The 17,755-nt window shown below is 34.0% G+C and overlaps 1 non-coding gene across 1 annotated transcript; it reads left to right on the plus strand.

Moving 5' to 3' along the window:
- Positions 1-11,978: 11,978 nt before the first annotated feature.
- LOC114884894 lies at positions 11,979-12,085 on the plus strand. The gene has a single exon (XR_003790955.1). It is a non-coding gene; the product is annotated as a U6 spliceosomal RNA (small nuclear RNA).
- Positions 12,086-17,755: the final 5,670 nt, after the last annotated feature.

A 17,755-nucleotide genomic window follows, 5' to 3' on the forward strand; every position in this document is an offset into this window, starting at 1 on the left:
CTTTCAAGCTGTGTGGCTGGAAGAGTCTTGGTGCTCTGGCCTGGTGTCAGGCCAGAGCCTCAAGGTGGGAGAGCCTAGTTCAGGACATTGGACCACCAGAGACCTCCTGGCCCCACGTAATATCAATCAGTGAGAGCTCTCCCATAGATCTCTGTCTGAACAATCAGACTAGCTACAGCCAATGGCCAGCAAGCTCCAGTGCTGGATTCCCATGCCAAGCAACTAGAAAGAAAGGAAGACAACCTCACCCATTAGTAGAGAGGCTGCCTAAAGTCATGCTAAGTTCACAGATACCCAAAAATGCCCCACTGGATAGAGCCCTGCCTACGAGAAGGACAAGATCCAGCCCCACCCACCAGACACAGGCACCAGTCCCCTCCACCAGGAAGCCTACACAAACCACTGAACCAACCTCACCCACTGGAGGAAGACACTAATAACAATGGGGACTATGAACCTGCAGGCTACAAAGAGGAGACCCCAAAGACAGTAAGTTAAAAAAAATGAGAAGACAGAGAAATATGCAGCAGATGAAGGAGCAAGGCAAAAACCCACCAGACCAAACAAATGAAGAGGAAATAGACAGACTACCTGAAAAACAATTAAGAGTAATGATAGTAAAGATGAACCAAAATCTGGAAATAGAATGGAGAAAATACAAGAAACGTTTAACAAAGACCTAGAGGAACTAAAGAGCAAACAAACAATGATGAACAACACAATAAATGAAATTAAAAATTCTCTAGAAGGAATCCATAGCAGAATAACTGAAGCAGAAGAAAGGATAAGTTACCTGGAAGATAAAATAGTGGAAATGACTACTACAGAGCAGAAAAAAGAAAAAAGAATGAAAAGAATGAAGGACACTCATGACCACTGGGACATTAAATGCACCAACATTCGCATTACAAGGGTCCCAGAAGAAGAATAGAAAAAGAAAGGGTCTGAGAAAATACTTGAAGAGATTTATAGATGAAAACTTCCCTAACATGGGAAAGGAAATAGTCAATCAAGTCCAGGAAGCACAGAGAGTCCCATACAGGATAAATTCAAGGAGAAACACACCAAGACACATATTAATCAAATTATCAAAAATTAAAACAAAGAAAAAATATTAAGAGCAGCAAGGGAAAAGCAACAAATAGCATACAAGGGAATCTTCATAAGATCAACAGCTGTTATTCCAGCAGAAACTCTGCAAGCCAGAAGGGAGGGGCAGGACATATTTAAAGTGATGAAGGAGAAAATTCTACAACCAAGATTACTCTACCCAGTAAGGATCTCATTCAGATTTGACAGAGAAATTAAAACCTTTACAGACAAGCAAAACTAAGAGAATTCAGCACCACCAAACCAGCTTTACAACAAATGCTAAAGGAACTTCTCTAGGCAGGAAATACAAGAGAAGGAAAAGACCTACAAAAACAAACTCAAAACAATTAACAAAATGGTAATAGGAACATACATATTGGTAATTACCTTAAATGTAAATGGATTAAATAATCCAACCAAAAGACATAGACTGGCTGAATGGATACAAAAACAAGACCCATATATATGCTGTCTACAAGTGACCCACTTCAGACCTAGGGACACATACAGGCTGAAAGTGAGGAGATGGAAAAAGATATTCCATGCAAATGGAAATCAAAACAAAGCTGGACTACCAATTCTCATGCCAGACAAAACAGACTTTAAATAAAGAATATTACAAGAGACAAAGAAAGACACTACATAATGATCAAGGGATCAATCCAATAAGAATATATAACAATTGTAAATATTTATGCACCCAACATAGGAGCACCTCAATACCTAAGGCAAATGCTAACAGTCATAAAAGGGGAAATCAACAGCAACACAATAAGGGTAGGGGACTTTAACACCCCACTTTCACCAAGGTACAGATCATCCAAAGTGAAAATAAATAAAGAAACACAAGCTTTAAATGACACATTAAATACGATGGGTTTCATTGATATTTATAGGACATTCCACCCAAAAACTGCAGAATACACTTTCTTCTCAAGTGCTCATGGAACATTCTCCAGAATAGATCAGATCTTGGGTCACAGATCAAACCTTGGTAAATTTAAGAAATTTGAAATGGTATCAAGTATCTTTTCCAACCACAACACTATGAGACTAGATATCAATTACAGGAAAAAAAACTGTAAAAAATACAAACCCATGGAGGCTAAACAATATGCTACTAAATAACCAAGAGATCACTGAAGAAATCAAAGAGGAAATCAAAAAATACCTAGAAACAAATGACAATGAAACTACGAGAACCTATGGGATGCAGCAAAAGTAGTTGTAAGAGGGAAGTTTATAGCAATACAATCCTACCTCAAGAAACAAGAAAAATCTCAAATATAAAACCTAACCTTACTCATAAAGCAATTAGAGAAAGAACAACAACAAAAAACAAAGTTAGCAGAAGGAAAGAAATCATAAAGGTCAGAGGTCCCAAAACCAGACAAAGATGTCACAAAAAATGATAACTACAAGCCATTATCACTGATGAACATAGATGCAAAAATCCTTAACAAAAAACTAGCAAACAAAATCCAACAGCACATTAAAAGGATCATACACCATGATCAAGTGGGGTTTATCCCCGGAATGAAAGGATACTTCCATATACGCAAATCAATCAATGGGATACACCATATTAGCAAATTGAAGGAGAAATACTATATGATAATCTGAATAGATACAGAAAAATCTTTCAACAAAAGTCAGCACCCATTTATGATAAAAACCTTCCAGAAAGTAGGCATAGAGGGAACTTTCCTCAACATAATAAAGTCCATATATAGCAAATCCACAGCCAAAAAACCTTCTCAGTGGTGAAAAACTGAAACTATTTCCTCTAAGATCAGGAACAAGACAAGTTGCCCACTCTCACCACTCTTATTCAACATAGTTTTGGAAGTTTTAGCCACAGCAATCAGAGAAGAAAAAGAAATAAAAGGAATCCAAACCAGAAAAGAAGAAGTAAAACTGTCACTCTTTGCAGAGGACATGACACTATACATAGAGAATCCTAAAGATGCTACCAGAAAACTACTAGAGCTAATCAATGAATTTGGTAAAGTAGCAGGATACAAAATGAATGCATAGAAATCTCTTGCATTCCTATACACTAAGGATGAAAAATCTGAAAGAGAAATTAAGGAAACACTCCCATTTACCACTGCAACAAAAAGAGTAAAATACCTAGGAATAAACCTACCTAAGGAGACAAAAGACTTGTATGCAGAAAACTATAAGACACTGATGAAAGAAATTAAAGGTGTTACAAACAGATGGAGAGATATACCATGCTCTTGGATTGGAAGAATCAACATTTTGAAAATGACTCTACTACCCAAAGCAATCTACAGATTCAAAGCAATCCCTATCAAACTACCAATGGCATTTTTCAGAGAACTAGAACAAAGAAATTCACAATTTGTATGGAAACACAAAAGACCCCGAATAGCCAAAGCAATCTTGAGAACGAAAAAAGGAGCTGGAGGAATCAGGCTCCCTGACTTCAGACTATACTACAAAGCTACAGTAATCAAGACAGTATGCTACTGGCACAAAAACAGAAAGATAGATCAATGGAGCAGTATAGAAAGCCCAGAGATAAACCCACGCACATATGGTCACCTTATCTTTGATAAGAAAGGCAAGAATATACAGTGGAGAAAAGACAGCCTCTTCAATAAGTGGTTCTGGGAAAACTGAACAGCTACATGTAAAAGAATGAAATTAAAACAATTCCTAACATCATTCACAAAAATAAACTCAAAATGGATTAAAGGCCTAAATGTAAGACCAGACACTGTAATACTCTTAGAGGAAAACATAGGCAGAACACTCTATGACATAAATCACAGCAAGATCCTTTTTGACTCACCTCCTAGAGAAATGGACATAAAAATGAAAATAAACAAATGGGACCTTAAAAGTAAAAGGTCCCATTTTATTTTATAAAAAATAAATGGGAAACTTAAAAGCTTTTGCACAACAAAGGAAACCATAAATATGATGAAAAGACACCCCTCAGAATGGGAGGGAAAATTTGCAAAAGAAGCAACTGACAAAGGATTAATCTCCAAAATATACAAGCAGCTAATGCAGCTCATTATCAAAAAAAAAAAATCAATCAAAAAATGGGCAGAAAACCTAAATAGACATTTCTCCAAAGAAGACATACAGATTACTAACAACACATGAAAGGATGCTTGGCATCACTAATCATTAGAAAAATGCACATGAAAACCACAATGAGGTATCACCTCACACCAGTCAGAATGGCCATCATAAAAATTCTACAAACAATGGTGTGGAGAAAAGGTAACCCTCTTGCACTATTGGTGGGAAAGTAAATTGATACAGCTACTATGGAGAACAGTATGGAGGGTCCTTAACAAACTAAAAACAGAACTACCATATAAGCCAGCAACACCACTACTGGGTATATACCCTAAGAAAACCATAATTCAAAAAGAGGGCTTCCCTGCTGGTGCAGTGGTGACGAATCTGTCTGCCAATGCAGGGGACACGGGTTCGAGCCCTGGTCCAGGAAGATGCCACTTGCCACGGAGCAACTAAGTCCATGAGCCGCAACTACTAAGCCTGCACTCTAGAGCCCAAGAGCCACAACTGCTGAGCCCATGTGCCACAACTACTGAAGTCCGCTCACTGGGAGCTCATGATCAACAACAAGAGAAGCCACTGCAATGAGAAGCCTGCGCACCGCAACCAAGAGTAGCCCCTACTCACCACAACTAAAGCCTGCATGCAGCAATCAAGACCCAATGCAGCCAAAAATATAAATTAATTAATTAATTAATAAAAAAAGAGACATGTACCACAATTTTCATTGCAGCACTATTTACAATAGCCAGGACATGGAGGCAACCTAAGTGTCCATCAACAGATGAATGGATAATGAAGATGTGGCATATATATTCAATGGAATATTACTCAGCCATAGAAAGAAATGAAATTGAGTTATGCAGTGAGGTGGATGGACTTAGACTTGTCATACAGAGTGAAGTAAGTCAGAAAGAGAAAAACAAATACCGTATGCTAACACATATATATGGAATCTTAAAAAATGAAAATGGTTCTGATGAACCTAGGGGCAGGACAGGAATAAAGACACAGACATACAGAATGGACTTGAGGTCATGGGGAAGGGAAAGTGGATGATTGGATGAAGTGAGAGAATAGCATTGACATAGATACACTACCAAATGTAAAATAGTTAGCTAGTGTGAAGCAGCTGCATAGCACAGGGAGATCAACTTGGTGCTTTGTGACACCTAGAGTGGTGGGATAGGGAGGGTGGGAGGGAGGTTCTATGAGGATATATGTATACATATAGCTGATTCACTTTGTTGAACAGCAGAAACTAACACAACGTTACAAAGCACTTATACTCCCTAAAGATGTTTAAAAAAAAGAATTAAAGAAAGGTATGATAATTTTATCTCATCAAATAAAGAAAAAGGAGATCACAAAATCATATAGAGAGATAGAAACTAGAAAAAAATTAAATGTAAATTCTGGGACGAACATGAAATATTCACTAGAGGGACTCAATAATAAATTTGAAATGGCAGAAGAATCAATGAACTTGAAGATATACTGATAGATATTAAGTAATCTGAAAAAGAGAGGGAACAAAAAAGGAGGAGAAATAAAGAGTCTCAGAGAAATATGGAACCCCATTAAGCACACCAATATGTATATATCAGAGGAGAGAAAGAAAGGAGAATAAAAAAATGTTCAAAGAAATAATGACTGAAAACTTTCAACATTTGATGAAAAGCAATGTTTGTGTAATTGCATTATTGGGCATATAGTATATAGAAATGTAATATATTTTAAAAATTACAGCACAAAAGAAATGAATGGAAGCAGCTCTATTGGAGTTAAGTAAATGAAGCCAGAGAGTAATTCAAATCCACAAGAACAAAATAAGAGACCCAGAAATGGCAAATAAGGTTAATATAGCAAACTCTTTAAATACATTCTTGCCATCTTTTCTTCTCAGAGCTTCTTTAGAAGGCATATATACTGTATTAATTATAACAGTGTATATAGGTGTAGTGTGTATAACAATGATGGCACAAAATGAGAAAAGAAGGAAGAAAGGTACACAAGAATAAGGTTTCTATATTTCACTAGAATTAAGTTAATATAAATCTGAAGTAGGTTATGATAAGATGTATATTGTAATCCCCAGAAGAGCCATTAATAATATAAATTAAAACCATATATTGAGGGAATTCCCTGCTGGTCCAGTGGTTAAGACTCCACACTTGCACTGCAGGGGGCACGGGTTCAGTCCCTGGTCAGGGAACTGAGATCCCCCATGCCATGCAGTGCGGCCAAAAATAAATAAATAAAAATACTTAAAAATATATATATATATATATGTGTGTAGTGAAAAAATCATTAAAGTAATTAAAATCTTACTCTAAAAATTTTAACTTAATGGAAAGAAAGCAATTAACGTGGATTAGACTTTTTCCTAATGAAAACATGAAACACATAGAAGTCATAATGTAAACAAACAGACATAAATTCAATCATATCAATATATAATCTTTTCAAGTATACAAGGAACATTATCTAGGATAGATCATATGCAAGGCCATAAATACACGTCTCAATAAGTGTAAAAGTATTAATCATACAAAGAAAGTCCTATGCCCAAAATGAGATGAAATTAGAATGCAATAACAGGGAAGAATTTAAGAAATTCACAATCATGAAAATTAAGCAACACATTCTAAATAAACAATGGTCAAAGAAGAAATCACAAGAAAAATTTTAAAAACACTTTGAAATAAATGAAAGTGAAGGAAAAACATGCCCAAAGTTATAGGATGCATCTAAAGTAGTGCTTATAGGGAAATTTATTGCTGTAAAAGCCCACATGAAAATAAGAAGATCTCAAATCAATAACTTAACAACCACCATAATACACTGAAAAAAGAAGAGCAAAATAAACCTAAAACAGGCAAAAAGAAGGAAATACAGGTATAAGTGGGAATTAATGAAACAGAGAAAAGGAAAACAATAGTGAAAATTTTAAAAACCAAAAGTTAGTTCTTCAAAAAGATCAATAGAATTGACAGACCTTTAACAAGACTGACCAAGAAAGAAATAGGAAACATGCAAATTACTAAAATAAGGAATGAAAGAGGGGTGACACTACTGATCTTATAGAAATAAAATGTATTATAAGGAAATGTGATAGGCAACTGTATTCCCACAAATTAGACAACTTAGACTAAAATAAGTGGGCAAATTCCAAGAATGACACGAATTATAGAAACTGACTCAAGAAGAAATATACAATCTGAAGAGACCTATAAGAAGTAAAGATTTGGGTTAATAATCTAAAAACTTCTCACAAAGAAAAGCCCAGGCCCAGATAGCTTCACTGGTGAGTTCTACCAAGAATTTAAAGAAGAATATCAACTTTTCACAAATTCTTTTGGAAAACAGAGGTGGAGGGAGCCAATTCTATGAAGCCATATTACCCTGATACAAAAACCTGACAAAGACATCATCAGAAAAGAAAACTACAGGCTAGTATTCCTCATGAATATACATGCAAAAACATTCAACAAAATATTAGCAAATTAAATCCAGCAATATATAAAAGGCTTATGCACTACAGCCAACTGGAATTTATCCCAGGAATGTAAAGTTAGTTTAACATTAAAAAATCAGCTAATGTAACATACCATATTAATACAATAAGCAAACAAATAAACCCCCCACAGGATCATCTCAATAGATGCAGAAAATAATATGACAAATCCAATACTCAACATGATGAAAACTCTCAGCAAATTAGGAATAAAAGGTAACTTCCTCAATCTGTTAAAAGGTATCATTGAAAATCACACAGCTAACATCATACTTAATGGTAAAAGACTGAATACTTTCCCCGTAATATTAAGAACAAGACAAGGATTTCTGTTCCCACCCATTCTATTTAACATTTTCCTGGAGTTTCTAGCCAGGACATTTAGGCAAGAAAAATCCAGATTGGAAACTATATTTGCAGATGACATGATCTTGTATGTAGAAAACCCTAAGAAATCCATTAAACAACATTAGAGCCAATAAATGAGTTCATCAAGGTGTCAGGATACAAGATCAATATTCAAATATTAATTATATTTTTACACATTTTCAATAAATAATCAGAATGTGAATAAAATATTGCTACCTGCTGCAACATAGATGAAGCTTGAAAACATTATTTTAAGTGAAAGAAGTCAGTCACAGAAGGCTGTGTAGTGTATGATTCCACTTACATAAAATATCCAGAATAGGCATTTCTATAGAGACAGAAAGCCTAGGACTGGAAAGTTGAGGAAAAATGAGTAGTGACTGGTAATGTATATGGAGTTTCTTTTTTTTGGAGACAGAAAGTAGGGGGGAGTGGGGAGTTTTTACTTAATGGATACAAGAGTTTCAGGATGGGATGATGAAAAAGCTCTGGAGATGGATGTTTTCACAACAATGTGAATGCCAACAACTTAATGCCAATGAACTGTTCACTGAAAATGATTAAAATGTTGATTAGAGCCTTTAGTTGATGATATAAAGTTCTTCTATATATGAGCCAACTATTTTCCTGGTTGTCCTACCGATTTTGAGAGAGAAGTGTTGAAGTCTCCAATTGTAAGTGTGGATTTGTCTGTTCCTCCTTTATTTCTACCAGTTTTTCTTCACAGATTTTGAAACTCTCTTATTTGATGCATACATATTTAGGATTGCTATGTCTTTTTCGTAAGTTGACCCTTTTAACATTATGTAATGTTTGTCTCTGGTAATTTTCTTTGTGCTGAGCTTTCCTTCATCTGATGTTATTACAGCCATTTTTCCCTTCTTTTGATATGTTTCCATGCAGTATGGCATATATTTTCCATCATTTTACTTTCAACCTACCCATATCAATATATTTGAAGTGATTTTCTTATAGACAGAATATTTTGGGTGTCATGAATTTTATATACTCTACCAATCTCCACCTTTAATTTGTGTATTTAGAGCACTTGCATTTAATGTAATTATCAATATGTTTGGGCTTAAGTTAGCTATTATTTTTTGTATTGTTTGCTCTCTCATTTTCATTTCTTTCTTTTCATTTTTCTGCCTTCCTGTGGGTTACTTGAATATTTTTAGACTTTCATTTTGATATAACTACCATGTTTCTTTTGAGTGTATCTCTTTGTATAGCTTTTTGTGTGGTAGCTTTAGGTATTTCATTATACATACACATGTTTTCATAGTCTGATGTCTTCAAAATTTTACTAGTTCAAGTGAAGGATAAAAACTTTCTTTTATTTTACACATTTCTAGTATTTCCCTATTTAGAATACACTTGTCCTAAAAATTTCCTCCATGTGTATTGAGAACAATATCAGAGTGTTGTAGTTTTTACTCCAACCATCAAACATAATTTAGAAAACTTAAGAGGAGGAGGAAAGTTTGTGGTATTTACCCATATTTCTTACTTTTTTCATTGATCTTTCTTTCTAATGCTTCAAGATTCCTTATTTTATTATTTCCTTTCTGTTGAAAGAACCTTCTTTAGCCATTCTTTTAGGTTTTGTTGGCTGGCAACACAGTGGTTTACTTTTTCTTCATCTGAGAATGTCTTGATTTCCCCTCCATTCTTAAAAAAAATATTTTTCTAGATATAAAATTCTGGGTTGGCAGCATTCCACCTCTCACCCCCCACTGCCGCCTGGACTTGAAAATGTTGAGCTATTTCTCTGTGGTCTCCATGGTTTCTGATGAGAAATTATCTGTCATTCAAATGGTTTTTCCCCTATAGGCAATATGTCATTCTCTTTCACTGGTTTCAACTTTTTTTTTCTTTGCTTTAGTTTTCAGAGGTTAGACTAGAATTTATCTTTATATTAGTTTCTTTGGATTTATTATGTTGGAATTTGCTCAGCCTCTTCTCCTTCCCCTCCTCCCCTTCCCCCTCCTCCCCTTCTTCCCTCCCCTTCCCCCTCCTCTCCTCTCCCTCCTCCTCCTCCTTTTCCTTCTTCTTCTTCTTCTTTCTTGTTCTTCTTGTTCTTGTTCTTCTTGTTCTTCTTGTTCTTGTTCTTCTTCTTCTTCTTCTTCCTCTTCTTCTTCTTCTACTTCTTCTGTGAATATCAAGTGTCCACTTGAGAGGAGATCTACCCTCTTAACAAATTAACATACGCTAATGTTAACTTTAAGCAATATTCTATGTGGCAGCTCTCTAAACTTATCATATCGACTAATAGAAACTTTATATCCATTGAATAACAATTCCCAATATTTCCCTACCCCCAATTCCTGACCACCACTATTCTACTCTCTGCTTCTGTGTGTTTAACTATTTTATACACCTCATATAAGTGGTATCATGCAGTATTTGTCATTCTGTGATTGACTTATTTAACTTATATTGTTCTCAAAGTTCATCTATGTTGTTGCATATGGCAGGATTTCCTCCTTTTTAAAGGTTGAATAATATTTCACTATATATATATATATACCACATTTTCTATATCAACTCATCCATTAATGGAAATTTAGGTTGTTTCCACATTTTGCCTATTGTGAGTAATGCTACAATAAATATGGGAGTTCAAATACCTCTTTGAGATCCTGATATAAGTTCTTTTGGATAAAAACCCAGAAGTAGGAGTGCTGGTTTATATGGTATTTCTATTTTTAATTTTTTGAGAAACCTCCATGCTGTTTTCCATAGTGGCTGTACATACCATTTCCCACTAACCATGTACAAGAGTTTCAATTTCTTCACATCCTTGCCAACACAATAAAAATAATAGCCATACTAACATCTTAATAGTGTGAGGTAATATCTAATTGTGATTTTAATTTCCATTTCCCTGATGATTAGTGATGTTGAGCAATCATTTTGTATACCTGTTAGCTATTATATGTCTCCTTGGAGAAACTGATATTCAAGTCCTTTGTTCCTTTTTGAATTTAGTTGTTTGGGAATTTTTTTCTGTTGAGCTGAAGGAGCTCCTTATACATTTTGAATATTAACTCCTTATCAGATCTGTGGTTTGCAAATAATTTCTCCCATTGTGTAGGTTGCTTACACTCTGTTTCCTCTCCACTCCCTTAAATATTTCCTTTGCTGTACAGAAGCTTTTAGTTTTCAGTCCCACTTGCTCATTTTTTCTTCAGTTGCTTGTGTTTTTGGTGTCATATGCATGAAATCATTGTCAAGACCAATGTCATCAAGTTTTCACTTATGTTTTCCCTAAGAGTTTTATAGTTTCAGTCTTACATTTTAGTGTTTAATCCATTTTTAGTTTATTTTTGTGTATGGTGGAAAGTAAGAGTATAATTTCATTATTTTGCAAGTTGATATCAAGTTTCCCCACCATCATTTGTTGAAAAGACTACCTTGTCCCCATTCTGTATTTTTGGCACCCTTGTCAAAGATCAGTTGACCATATATACATGGGGGAGGGGTTATTTCTGGGCTTTCTATCCTTTTCTATTGGTCTATATGTCTATCTTTATGTCAATACCACACTTTTAAATTGCCATAGACTTGTAAGACATTGAAATCAGGAAGTGTATTACCTCCAGCTTTGCTTTTCTTTCACAAAATTTGAAGTCCTTTTTGGTTCAATATGAATTTTAGGATGTTCTTTCCTGTTTTTGCAAAAATACAGTTGTGATTTTGATAGGCATTACATTGACTCTAAGTTATTTTGGGTAGTATGTACATTTTAACAATATTAATTCTTCCATTCAATGAATACAGGATATCTTTCCATTTGTATGTGTCTTCACTGACTTCATTCATTAGTGATGTAGATGTCAGTATACAAGTCTTTCACAGCTTTCACTTACTCCTAGATATTTTATTCTTTTTGATGCTATCATAGATGGGGTTGTTTCTTTAATTTCCTTTTCTGGTGCTCACTTTGGCTGCACATATACTAAAATTGGAACAATACAGAGAGGATTAGCATGACCCCTGAGCAAGGATGACATGCAAATTCATGAAGCTTTCCATATTTTTTTTGCAGTGACATGGATGAACCTAGAGATTGTCATACTGAGTGAAGTAGGTCAGACAGAGAAGAACAAATGTCATGTGATATCACTTATATGTGGAATCTAAAAAAAATGGTACAGATGAACTTATTTATAAAACAGAAATAGAGTTACAGATGTAGAAAACAATCTTATGGTTATTGGGGGGAGAGGGGAAGAAGGAATAAATTGGGAGATTGGAATTGACATATACACACTACTACATATAAAATAGATAGCTAATAAGTACCTACTGTATAGCACAGGGAAATTTACTCAATATGCTGTAATGACCTATATGGGAAAAGAATCTAAAAAGGAGTGAATATATGTATATGTATAACTGATTCACTTTGCTGTACAGCAAAAAGCAACAAAACATTGTAAATCAACTCTACTCCAATAATTTTTTTTTAAATTTCTTTTTCTGATAGTTTATTTTTAATGTACAGAACTGCAACTGTTTTTTGCATGTTAATTTTGTATCCTGTGACTTTACTGAATTCAGTTATTAGTTTTAACAGATTTTTTGTGCAGTCTTTAAAGTTTTCTACACATAAGATCCTATCATCTGCAAACAGAGATAATTCTACTTCTTACTTTCTGACTTGGATGTCTTTCATTTCTTTCCTTGACTAATTTCTCTGGCTAGGACCATGATTAGTTTTTAGAATCCAACCTCATTTACAAAGTCAACTCTGCAGATCAAAGTTGTTACTGTGGAGGTCTTTCTGAGAATGTACATTAAGTAAACAAATAGTTAATCAATTACAAAGATATTAAATTTGTTTAGTAACATGCATAGTTGTGAATGAGTGTTGATAGGAAAAACGAGTTCATAAATGTAAGTGGTGAAAATACCAGCTATACCAACATAGAGGTACTGTGTTGAAAGTATGATGTGTTTCAAAGTGACTATAAGACTTTCAAACTAATTTCATATAGACATAATTTTTTAAATTTTATGTTGTCTAATGCATAAAACCATTACTAATATTTTACATTTTATAAACTTTGATTCCATATACCCTTGAGAATTTGTCTTATTTTAATTAAAAAATTTTCTACTTCTGGAAAATTGGGGCTCATATTGCTTCCCACCCCTTTCTACTCTAATATTAGGCTCATAATTATATACATGGTTATGCTTCTGGCCATGGTTCTTAAATTCAAAGTATCATCTGGAAACCAATGTCTTAGTTTTTACTTATTACACTGAGGAAACTTGGGAAAGTCTTAGGGGGAAGTCCTAAAATTCTGCAAACCCCTGTCTCAAATCTATCTTAATAAATATTGCCAAATACTGGGTTGGTCTGTTAGACTCAGTTACTACAGTTGTCCCTTGGTATCCATGAGGGATTGCTTCTAGAACCCCCCACAGATACCAAAATCCGAGGATGCTCAAGTCCCTTATATAAAATGACATACAATTTGCGTATAACCTACATATATCCTTCTATATACTTTGAATTATCTCTAGATTATTTATAGTATATATAAATATACTATATTTATATATATATAAATATATATATATTATATATATATATATAAAAATATATATATAAAACAACGTAAATGCCATGTAACTGGTAAATACAATGTAAATAATTGTCAGCATGCAGCAAATTCAAGTTTTGCTTTCAGGAACTTTCTGGAACTTCTTTTTGGTGAATATTTTTCATCTGTGACCGATTATATCTGTGGGTTAGGAACTCACAGATATGTAAGGGCAACTGCTTTCTTTTCTGGACACTCCCCATAGTTCACATTGGAAATGTCAGATATTAATTTATCTGAAAATAACAGATATTAACTTTCCTAGCTTTCTTTACAGCTAAAGATGTCCATGTGACACAGTTCTGGAAAGTGGAATCCAAGGAGAAATCTATTGGAGGAGTTCTAGAAATTTTTTTCCTCCCTGATGAAACAGGAGAGGAATGCAAGAAGAGCTCCTTTTCCAAATCTTATTTTTTCAACCTTTGGAGATGTTTGTGTGAGATTGTGATAATTAGAGCTGTGACAGTCATCTTGTGGTGATCAAGTGACAAGACTGAAGAATGGAGGATGTAAAATAATGTAAAATGCCAAGAAAAGAAAACAAGGGAGGAACAAAAGAGGTGCAAAAACAGACAAAAAAATTAACAAAATGGAAATAGTAAGTCCTTATTTACCAATAATTATTTTAAATATAAATGGATTAAATTTCCCAATCAAATGACAGAGTGGCTAAATGGATTTCAAAAAAAACAAGATCTAACCAATATGTTATCTATCAGAGATACATTTTAGAGTTAAGGACACACAAGGCTGAAAGTAAATGAGTGGAAAAAGATGCTTTATGCCAATGGTAACACAAAGAAATTATGGATAGCTATACCTACATCTGATAAAATAGACTTTAAGTTAAAAACTGTCACAAGAGACAAAAATGTCATTACATAATGATAAAGGGTCACTTCATTAGGAAGATATAACAATTATAAATATATATACACCCAGTATCAGAGTACTTAAATATATAAAGCAAATATTAAGAGATCTGAAGTGAGGAATAGATAGCAATACAATAATAGTAAGGGATTTCAATATCCCACTTGAAATAATGGATATTGTAATATCTCCTCTTTCATTTCTAATTATATTTATTTGAGTGTTTTCTCTTTTTTTCTTATTTCAGCTAAGGGCTTGTTGATTTTGTTTGTCTTTTCAAAAATTATCTTAGTTTTGTTAATATCTGATATTCAAAAAGTGTACTAAGAACACAAAATGGGGAACGAATAGTCTCTTCAATAAATGGTGTTGGGAAAACTGGGTATTCACATGCAGAAGAATGAAATTGGACCCTTATTTCATACCATACACAAAAATCAACTCATAATTGATTAAAGACAAACATAAAACTTGAAACCATAGCACTACTAGAAGAGAACACGGGGGAAAATCTTGATATTAGCCTGAGCAATGATTTTTTTGGATATGACATCAAAAGCACAGGAAAAAAAAGTAAAAATAGACAAGTGAGATTACATCAAACTAAAAAGCTTTTGCACAGAAAAGGAAACAATGGAGTGAAAAGGCAACCTATGGAATGGGAGAAAATATTTGAAAGCTATATATATGATAAGGGGTTAATATCCAAAACATATAAGGAACTCCTTCAATTCAAAAGTAAAAAAAAAAAAAAAAATCCCAAGTAACCCAATTTTAAAAAAGAGCAATGGACTAGAATATCAACCAGTTTCTTCAGGAAGACATGCAAATGGCCAAGATGTATATAAAATGATGTTCAACATCACTAATCGTCAAAGAAATACAAATCAAAACCACAATATGATATCATCTTACACCTGCTAGAAATGTCATTATCAAAAGATGAAAGATTAACGAGCATTGGTGAGAATGTGGGAGAAAGGGAACCTTTATACACTATTGGTGGGAATGGAAATTGGTTCAGCCATTATGGAAAGCAGTATGGGGTTCCTCAAAAAATTAAAAATAGGATTGCATATGATCCAGAAATCCCACTTCTGGGTATATAGCCAAAGGAATGGAAATTAGAATCACCTGATACAAGAGATATCTGCCCTACATGTTTACTGCAACATTATTCACAATAGCCAAGATATGGAGACAAACTAAATGTTGACCAATGGATGAATGGATAAAGAATGTGTGTGTGTGTGTGTGTGTGTGTGTATATATATATATATATATATATATATATATGAATTATTAAGCCTAAAAGGGAGGAAATCATGTCAATTGTCCCAACAAGAATAGAGCTAGAAGACATTATGCTAAGTGAACTAGCAAGCCACAGAAAGAAATATACTGCATGATGCCACTTATACATGGAATCTATAGTCAAATAAAACAGTCAAACTCATAAAATCAGAGGGTAGAATAGTGGTTTCCAGGGTCTTGGGGGGAAAGGGAAGTGGGGTAATGTTGGTCAAAGATTACAAATTTTCAGTTATGCAAGATGAATATGTTCTGGAGGTCTAATGTACAGTATGGTGACAATAGTTAACACTACTGTATTGTATACTTGAAATTTGGTAAGAGGGTAGATTTAAGTATTCTCATCAGGAAAAGGTAACTATGTGATGTGATGGATAAGTTAATAAACTTCATTGTGGTAACAACATATATGTATATAAAAACATCAATTGTACACCTTAATTATATACATTTTAATCTGTCATTTATACCACTATAAAGTTGAAGAAAATTTTTGAAGATTGAATTCATACCAACTATTTTTTTGATCTCAACAGAATGAAAGTAGAAATCAGTAACATAAGGAAAATGGGAAAATTCACAGATATGTGGAAATTAAACAACACACTCAAAGAACGAATAAATTAAGAAATCACATTGTGGTCAAAAATGTACTTGATATGATCTTAAATAAGTTAAGGCTTGTTTTGTGGCCTACCATGTGATCTCTACTGAAGAATGTTATAAATGTGCTTTAGAACAGTGTGTATTCTTCTGCTGTTGGGTGGAAAGTTCTGTAAATGTCTGTTAGGTTCATTTGGTCTATAGGATTCAAGTTCACTGATTCCTTATTGATCTTCTGTCTGAATAATTTATCTATTATTGTAAGTGGGGTATTGAAGTCTCTTTCTGTCTTTAGATATATCAATATTTGCTTTATATTATTAAGTCTTCTGATGTTGAGTGTGTATATTTATAAATGTTATATCGCCCTCTTGAATTTGCTCCTTTGGTATTATGTAATGACCTTCTTTGTGTCTTATGACACTTTTAGACTTAAAGTTTATTTTATCTATTATTAGTATAGTTACTCCTCCTTCCTTTGTGTTACTATTTGAATGAAATACTTGTTTCCATCTATTCATTTTCAGCTTATGTGTGTCTTTAAAGGTAAGATGAGTCTCTTGTAGACAAATATGGTTGGATCCTGTGTATTTTTTTTTAAATCCATTTGGCTACTCTGTGCTTTTTGATTGGTGAGTTTAATCAGTTTACATTTAAAGTAATTATTAATAGGTAAGAACTTACTATCGCATTTTGTTAATGTTTTCTGTCATTTTTCTGTCTATTTTTTTGTTCATTTTTGTCTACCCCCCACCGGAAATCTCATAATACATATTTTGGTCTGCTTGATATTGTCCTATAAGTGCCGTCATCAGTCTTCTTCATTCTTTATTTATTTATTTACTTATTTATTTGTTCTTGAGACTTGATAATTTTAATTGTCTATCTTCAAGTTCACTAAACCTTTCTTCTGTCTGTTCAAATCTGATTTTGAACCCCTCTAGTTAATCTTTTTATTTTAGTTACTGTACTTTTTAGCTCCATAATTTCTGTTCAGTTCCTTTTTATAATTTCCATCTTTTGTTGATTTTCTCATTTTGTTTATACATCATTTTCCTGATTTCCTTCCATTCTTTTTTTTTTTTTTTTGCAGTACGTGGGCCTCTCACTGTTGTGGCCTCTCCTGTTGCAGAGCACAGGCTCTGGACATGCAGGCTCAGCGGCCATGGCTCACAGGCCCAGCTGCTCCGTGTCATGTGGGATCTTCCCGGACTGGGGCAAAAACCCATGTCCCCTGCATCGGCAGGCAGACTCTCAACCACTGCGCCACCAGGGAAGCCCCCTTTCATTCTTTTTAAAATTATTTTTT

Source organism: Monodon monoceros, unplaced genomic scaffold, assembly GCF_005190385.1.
Source record: "Monodon monoceros isolate NGI ecotype Baffin Bay Population unplaced genomic scaffold, NGI_Narwhal_1 Super_Scaffold_5, whole genome shotgun sequence".
Taxonomy (NCBI): Eukaryota; Metazoa; Chordata; class Mammalia; order Artiodactyla; family Monodontidae; genus Monodon; species Monodon monoceros.